General features: G+C 42.6%; 1 long non-coding RNA gene across 1 annotated transcript; it reads left to right on the top strand.

Annotated features, from left to right (window-relative positions):
* Positions 1-160: 160 nt before the first annotated feature.
* Positions 161-4,816, top strand: LOC104862138. The gene is made up of 3 exons (XR_780208.2): positions 161-454; positions 2,209-2,531; positions 4,744-4,816. It is a non-coding gene; the product is annotated as an uncharacterized LOC104862138 (long non-coding RNA).
* Positions 4,817-6,089: the final 1,273 nt, after the last annotated feature.

Here is a 6,089-nt window from a genome sequence, read left to right on the forward strand (position 1 = left end):
GGGGATCCGGCTGCCGCGCGGGCTGGGGAGCTGCAGAAGGCGTTCTCCCCGCCGCGGCGTTGCCCCAGACTCACCCTCAGCGAGGCACAGAGTCACCCAGTACCCGTCCGGCTCTCACTTGCCTCGGCGCTGTCTCTATGGAGCTCAATGTACTGCAATGGCTGTGAGAGCGGGAGCCAGACGCAGCCTCCTCACTCTCTCCGCTCTGTAACATTACTCTCCAGCCAGCGCGGCTCCTATTGGCTACCGCCAACTCACGGGGCTTGCTCATTGGCCCGATACCTCCCATTGTCCTGACCAGAGCCCGCTTGCTATTGGCTGTCTCCGGGGACACGTCATCAAGGATTGAAACAGCGCGCAAATCTGAATGTGTGTGTATGCCGGGCAAAGAGGCTGAGGCGGGAGAGGCAGAGGCAGAGGCAGCAGCTGCTACGGGAAAGCAGAGCTCTATGGTGTATGTGTGCATGTGTCTAACCCAAGCCAGCCCCATACCGGAGCGGCCGCCGGAGCGAAAAGGGCCTGACTTTTCCACAAGTGTCTCCAACTCCTCAGGCAAAAGGGACACCCACAGGCCTCCCCCCCCTTCCTACCCCATACTCATGCCCAAAGCCGTTGAGATAAAAGGCCCCTGGCTTTTAATAGACCTTCAGAACTGCGGGCCACAACATGAGACCCTGTCCCCCGAAAACTGGGGTCTCTGCTGGTGCAGAGGGGCGAAGGCTGCCCAGTTTTGAGCCCCTCACCAGTTTATGGCTGCATTTCACTTTAGTTCTCTGGAAAGGCAGGGCTTCTGTAGGAAAGCCATACGATCCAGCTGGCCAGAGTTAAAATACCCCTTTCCTGGGGTCCTGAGCTATCATCAGGCTTGCTCAGCAGCCGAATTCTTGAATCATTGAGCAGGCATTGGGTTTCGCCCTTTTTCTTTGTTTGATCGAGTTTCACAGCATATCTAGAACTTTTTATTTAATAACAAAGCACTGTTTTAACTTCCTGGAAATCAAATAATTATTCCGTGTAATTAAAGCACAGCCACTTGGTTTGATACAGGGTCGTCTGTCAGGAAATGTTTGTGAGGACCTGCTAGAATTAGCAAACTCATTAGAGACCCTATTTTTAACTGTTTGGCTATTTTATTTGACTTGGTGTGGATTACTGTTATAATCAAACGAATCCTTGTGATGCTATCTTTCCCTCCGATCACACCACTTAGTGCATCCATGTAACTGCTCTAGGATTACAGTTTAGGTATATCGTTACCCAAGGATTAGATGCAGGCAGAGAATGCATATACCCAATCCACAAGCAGTAGCTGGTATTCATAGACATATTTACTTCTGCAGAGAAAACCTGCTAGCTGTAATGACTAGTTAAGGAAACTAACCACTTACATCAGTCCTTTATAAAATTGCTATCTATTCTTTTTAGCATGGGAAACCACGCTCCTATTCAGTTATAAGAGACGTCCCCTTTCTCTGCTCTCTAATGTCATTTTATATGCTTCTAAATACAACAACCAATATCTCCAAATGTAATAGATCAAAGTTAAATCACCTACATTGTGTTAGTTTGATTTTTACATCATTTCTCATCACCCATAGACTAATGTATTTGCTCAAATTTGTTAAAGTATTTGTTTATCCCTCCCTTTAAATACACTCTAAGAATTATAGTCTTAGCATGTGTACCACACATGCATATGAAAAATACCATAGTATTAAAGAATATATAAACTGATATCATGCACAGTACTGTTATTTTCATATATTTACTCTTCTATTTTCCTCTATCAAATTTCATAAATTTATATATTTAATTTAACCCTGTTTTATCTTAATCCCTTATATCATAAAATATTCTTAAGAATGATGAAGACACTTTCAGCAGCCTCCATGACACGGAAATGTGATTTCCAAGTGTATTTACCTGGGCCCAGCCCCTCCCTCTACCAGTTGTGTATTCCAGCTCACTCCTGCCGGGGTAACTGCCCCAGAACACCAGAGGAATTGAGCCCAGGGAATGGGCCCACAAAAGGTTTCTATTTGGACAGGATAAGTGCTGTACTTAGGCAGCCAATGGATCAAATACCAGATCTTCTATTTACTAGTTGTATGATCTTGGGCAAGTTTAAAACTTCTTTGTTATCTCAGCTATAAAATTGAAGCAACCACACAGGTTGGTTATGAATGAATTTTCTTCTTTCCACTGTAGGCCCTGCTTTTGATGCTGTCGAAATGGGCAAGTTCACGAAACCCGGGAAGGTAGTGCTGGTCCTGGCCCAGTGCTACTCCGGATGATGTCACCTCCCACCACCTCTACAGCCATGCCCTGGTTGCTGTCCCCACTAAGTGACAGCTGCCATAGGCAAGAAGAAAATCACCAAGAGGTCAAAGATCAAGTCTTTCGTGAAGGTTTATAACTACAATCACCACGCGGTACACTGTGGACATCCAAGGACATTTTCAGAGACCTGGCCCTGAAGTGCAAGGTCCACCAGGAGGCCGAGGTCAAGTTTGAGTAGAGGTAAAAGACAGGTGAGAACAAGTGGTTTTTCCAGAAGCTTCGGTGTTAGGTGTTTTTTGTTTCCATTATTAAAAAAAAAAAAAAAAAAAGGCTTTTTTCCTGGTACCACAAAAAAATAAATAAATAAAATAAAAATAATTTTTTTCTTGAATTTTTATTTTACTAAAAAAATTATTTTGTGGATCTGGGATTTAGCTCAGTGGTTTCACCACCTGCCTCGAAAGCGCAAGGTCCTGAGTTCGATCCCCAGTACAAAAAAAAAAATTGTTCTGCAGTGCTGGGAATTAAACCCAGGGCCCTGTGCATGCATAGCCAGAGTTCTACCACTGAGGTATACACCCTCATCCATGAATTTTTTAGAGGTTCAAAATTATGGAGACCCTTACCATCCTTATTTTAGGAAACCTCAAAGGTAGGAAACTTTGACTTTTTCTTCATAGTATAATTTTATATGAGGGCAAGTAGTTGCAAATCTAGTTAAGTTTTTGTTTTTTAATTTTAACCTCAAACAGCACTAATCTTCCTCTAATCTGGTGATGATATCTTTATTTATTCTCAAGTGAGAAGAAAAGAGTTTACAAACCTCCACTTACAGGGATTTCAGTTCTTATATTTCTTTTCTATGTTATAGGTGGGGAAATAAATCATAAAAAGGAAAGAATTTGATTATGTACACTACAACCTCTAGCTGTTATTCTTACAACCTTGATCTCATTTATGATGTTAGACCCTTTTCTCCTTCTATATGAATCAGCCAAAATTAATAGATATTTTTACTTTAGCATTTCTGGATGTTTTATCCCCAAATTAAAAAGTTATCTAATAGAAAAAGTCTGAACACCCTCTGTTGGACACAATTTAGCTAACTGAGTTATAGATCTTCCTTAATACATGTAGGCCCTTTGACCCCTCTAAGATAGGTGAAGCACCTCTCTTTGGCAATCCCTTAATATTCTGTATATCAGTTACTGCACTCACATTTGTAATTACCCAGTTATGTGTCTTCTTGTTCCTTTTTTTTTTTTCTTTTGGTACCGGGAATCAAACTCAGGTCTTTGTGCTTATAAGGCAGGTGTCAGCACCACTGAGCTAAATCCCTGGCCCATGTCTGCTTGTTCCATGTACTGTACTACCTCGTGACCCTATCTGGGCATGTTGGTGAATGCCTGTAACCCTAGCACTCCTGAGGCTGAGGCAGGAGAATTGCTGGGAGTTCATGGCCTAAGCTATGAATTCAAGGCCACCCTAGAATAGTGAGACTGTGTCTCAAAAAGTAAAACAAGGGGAGCTGGGAATTTAGCTCAGTAGTTCTACCGCCTGCCTTGTAAGCACAAGGTCCTGAGTTCGATCCCCAGTACCCCCCAAAAAAGTAAAACAAAACACAAAAAGGCAAGAACCCTATTATATCTTTGTATGTGAAGCACCTAGAACAGGGCTTGGGTATAGCTGTGCTTAAAGTGAGTGTATTGAATTAAATGAATTAATAGCTGAAAGAGTACTTATTGCAAGACAGATGTGGTGGCACATGATTATAATCCTAGCATTTGTACAACTGCAGTGGAAGAATGGGAGTTCAGTGCCAGCCTCAGCTGCAGCTGATGTAGTGAGACCGTGTCTGAGAGAAAGAGAAAGGGTGGGAAAACTTATTTTCAGATTTCATCCTTCTCTGTCCTGGAGTCCAAGCATTTGAGTTTTTTTTTTTTTAAATCAGAAGGCAGGAAAATAGAATAAATAAGCATAAGTAAAGCCGGCACGGTGGCACATGCCTATAATCCCAGCACTTGGGAGACTAAAGCAGGGGGATCACCAAGAGGTCAAGGCCAGCCTGGCCTACATAGTGAGACCCTGTTTCAAAATAAAATAAAATAAGTATAAGTAAATGTTAGGACATTGAGATTGAGGATAGGTTTTAATCATACTTATTCATATAACTATTTATTTATTTATTTATTATTTATACCAGGGATTGAACTCAGGTCCTTGTGCTTGCGAGGCAGGCAGCAGAACCACTGAGCTAAATCCCCTCATTCATATAACTTAAAAGTGGAAGCACAGCCTGGGAAGGACTCTCAAATGTAAATAAACACATACTATTTTAGCACAGCACTGCCTTGGGTCACTAACCATTTTGTTTGCAAATAGAAGTGTTTGGCAAAATTTTGATTTTGTTTGCAAACTCTGCATCAGGTGACAAATACTACCACAGCCCTCTTTCCCATACAGGCACAAACATGGCTGTCTTTTCCAGAATCATGGAACAAATTAAGTTCGGCAACTGAGGCATCACTGTATTTACTGCTTCCCAACTAGGCAAAGGCTGATGTTACCGGACGTCACACCAGCTATGAACTATGGCACACCAACTTAGCATTTATTACTGAAAACTGCAAGAATGTCTGCTCAAAGGTTGCTTCCAGTGGGCTTTGAAAACTTATCCCAAGGTGAAAAGTACAAAGTATAGACTTGGATTATGTCCTTTGTTGCCTTAAGGATAATGATTCCTCCAATAAATCCTACAGTCAAGCTGTGTTAATTCTCTTGTCTTTGCAAAAGGGCCAGGTTTTTTTTTCTTTTTATTATTGTTATTATTATTTAATTTAATTTATTTATTTTTGAGACAGGGTGTCACTGTGTAGTTCAGGCTGACCTTGAATTCACCATGTAACCCAGGCTGGCCATGAATTCAGTGATCCTCCTTCATCAGCCTCCCCCATACTGGGATTACAGGTGTGCGCCACCACGCCTTGGCTACATCTTTATTAATTTTTGTTTTGAGAAAGAATTTTGTTAAAGTGCTGAGGCTGGATTCAAATTTGCCCTCCTCCTGCTTCAGCCTCCCAGAGTGTGCCACCATACCCAGTTTGTAAACTTTAATGTATAAGAATGAGGTGCAATTAGCATCTACAGTCAATCTGAGTATCCTAACCTTTATTTACTAGTATCCTATTTTCCTGCTGTCTGAGTTAGAAAGTCCTGAATGCTTAGATCCCAGGATGGAAGAGAAGGAGTAAAAGAGTAATTGTGAACCCTTGGCTAGAACAGAGGGTGCTGAGTCCCCCCTCCCCTGTCCCCATCCTTGCCCCACCTCACACAGGCCTTCCACAGGCGACAAGATCTGCGCTCGGTGTCCTTACCAATACTTCCTTCAGGCTATCACTACCTTATCTAACTTGAAAGGATGTCCCATGACTAAATGAACAGGCACAAAGAAAGACCAGAACAGAAGGGAACAGTGGTGCGCCTGTCGGCCTGTGAGGACTGATTCCACTTGCTGGTTGCGTGAGTTCTTCTGGACCCTTTTGGGATTTTCTATCCTCTGTGGTTGGGGCAGGGGTGGGAGTGGGAGTAGGGGATGGGGAGAAGGGATGGGGTGGGGGGTGGTCCGTGTCTTTGGCTGTGGGCAGCATCAATGGCTAAGGCAGAGAAGAGGATGCAGAAGCTGATTTATACAAATGATGTCTCTAGAATTGGCATATTTCATTGGGCATTAAGGGAGATATGAGTACTATTCTCAAGTCAAAGAATGGTGCATTCGAAGTGGAGGGATATTGTTAGTAAACGTACAAAAT

The sequence above is a fragment of the Fukomys damarensis genome, unplaced genomic scaffold (assembly GCF_012274545.1).
Source record: "Fukomys damarensis isolate Sample0158 unplaced genomic scaffold, DMR_v1.0_HiC HiC_scaffold_38, whole genome shotgun sequence".
NCBI lineage: Eukaryota > Metazoa > Chordata > Mammalia > Rodentia > Bathyergidae > Fukomys > Fukomys damarensis.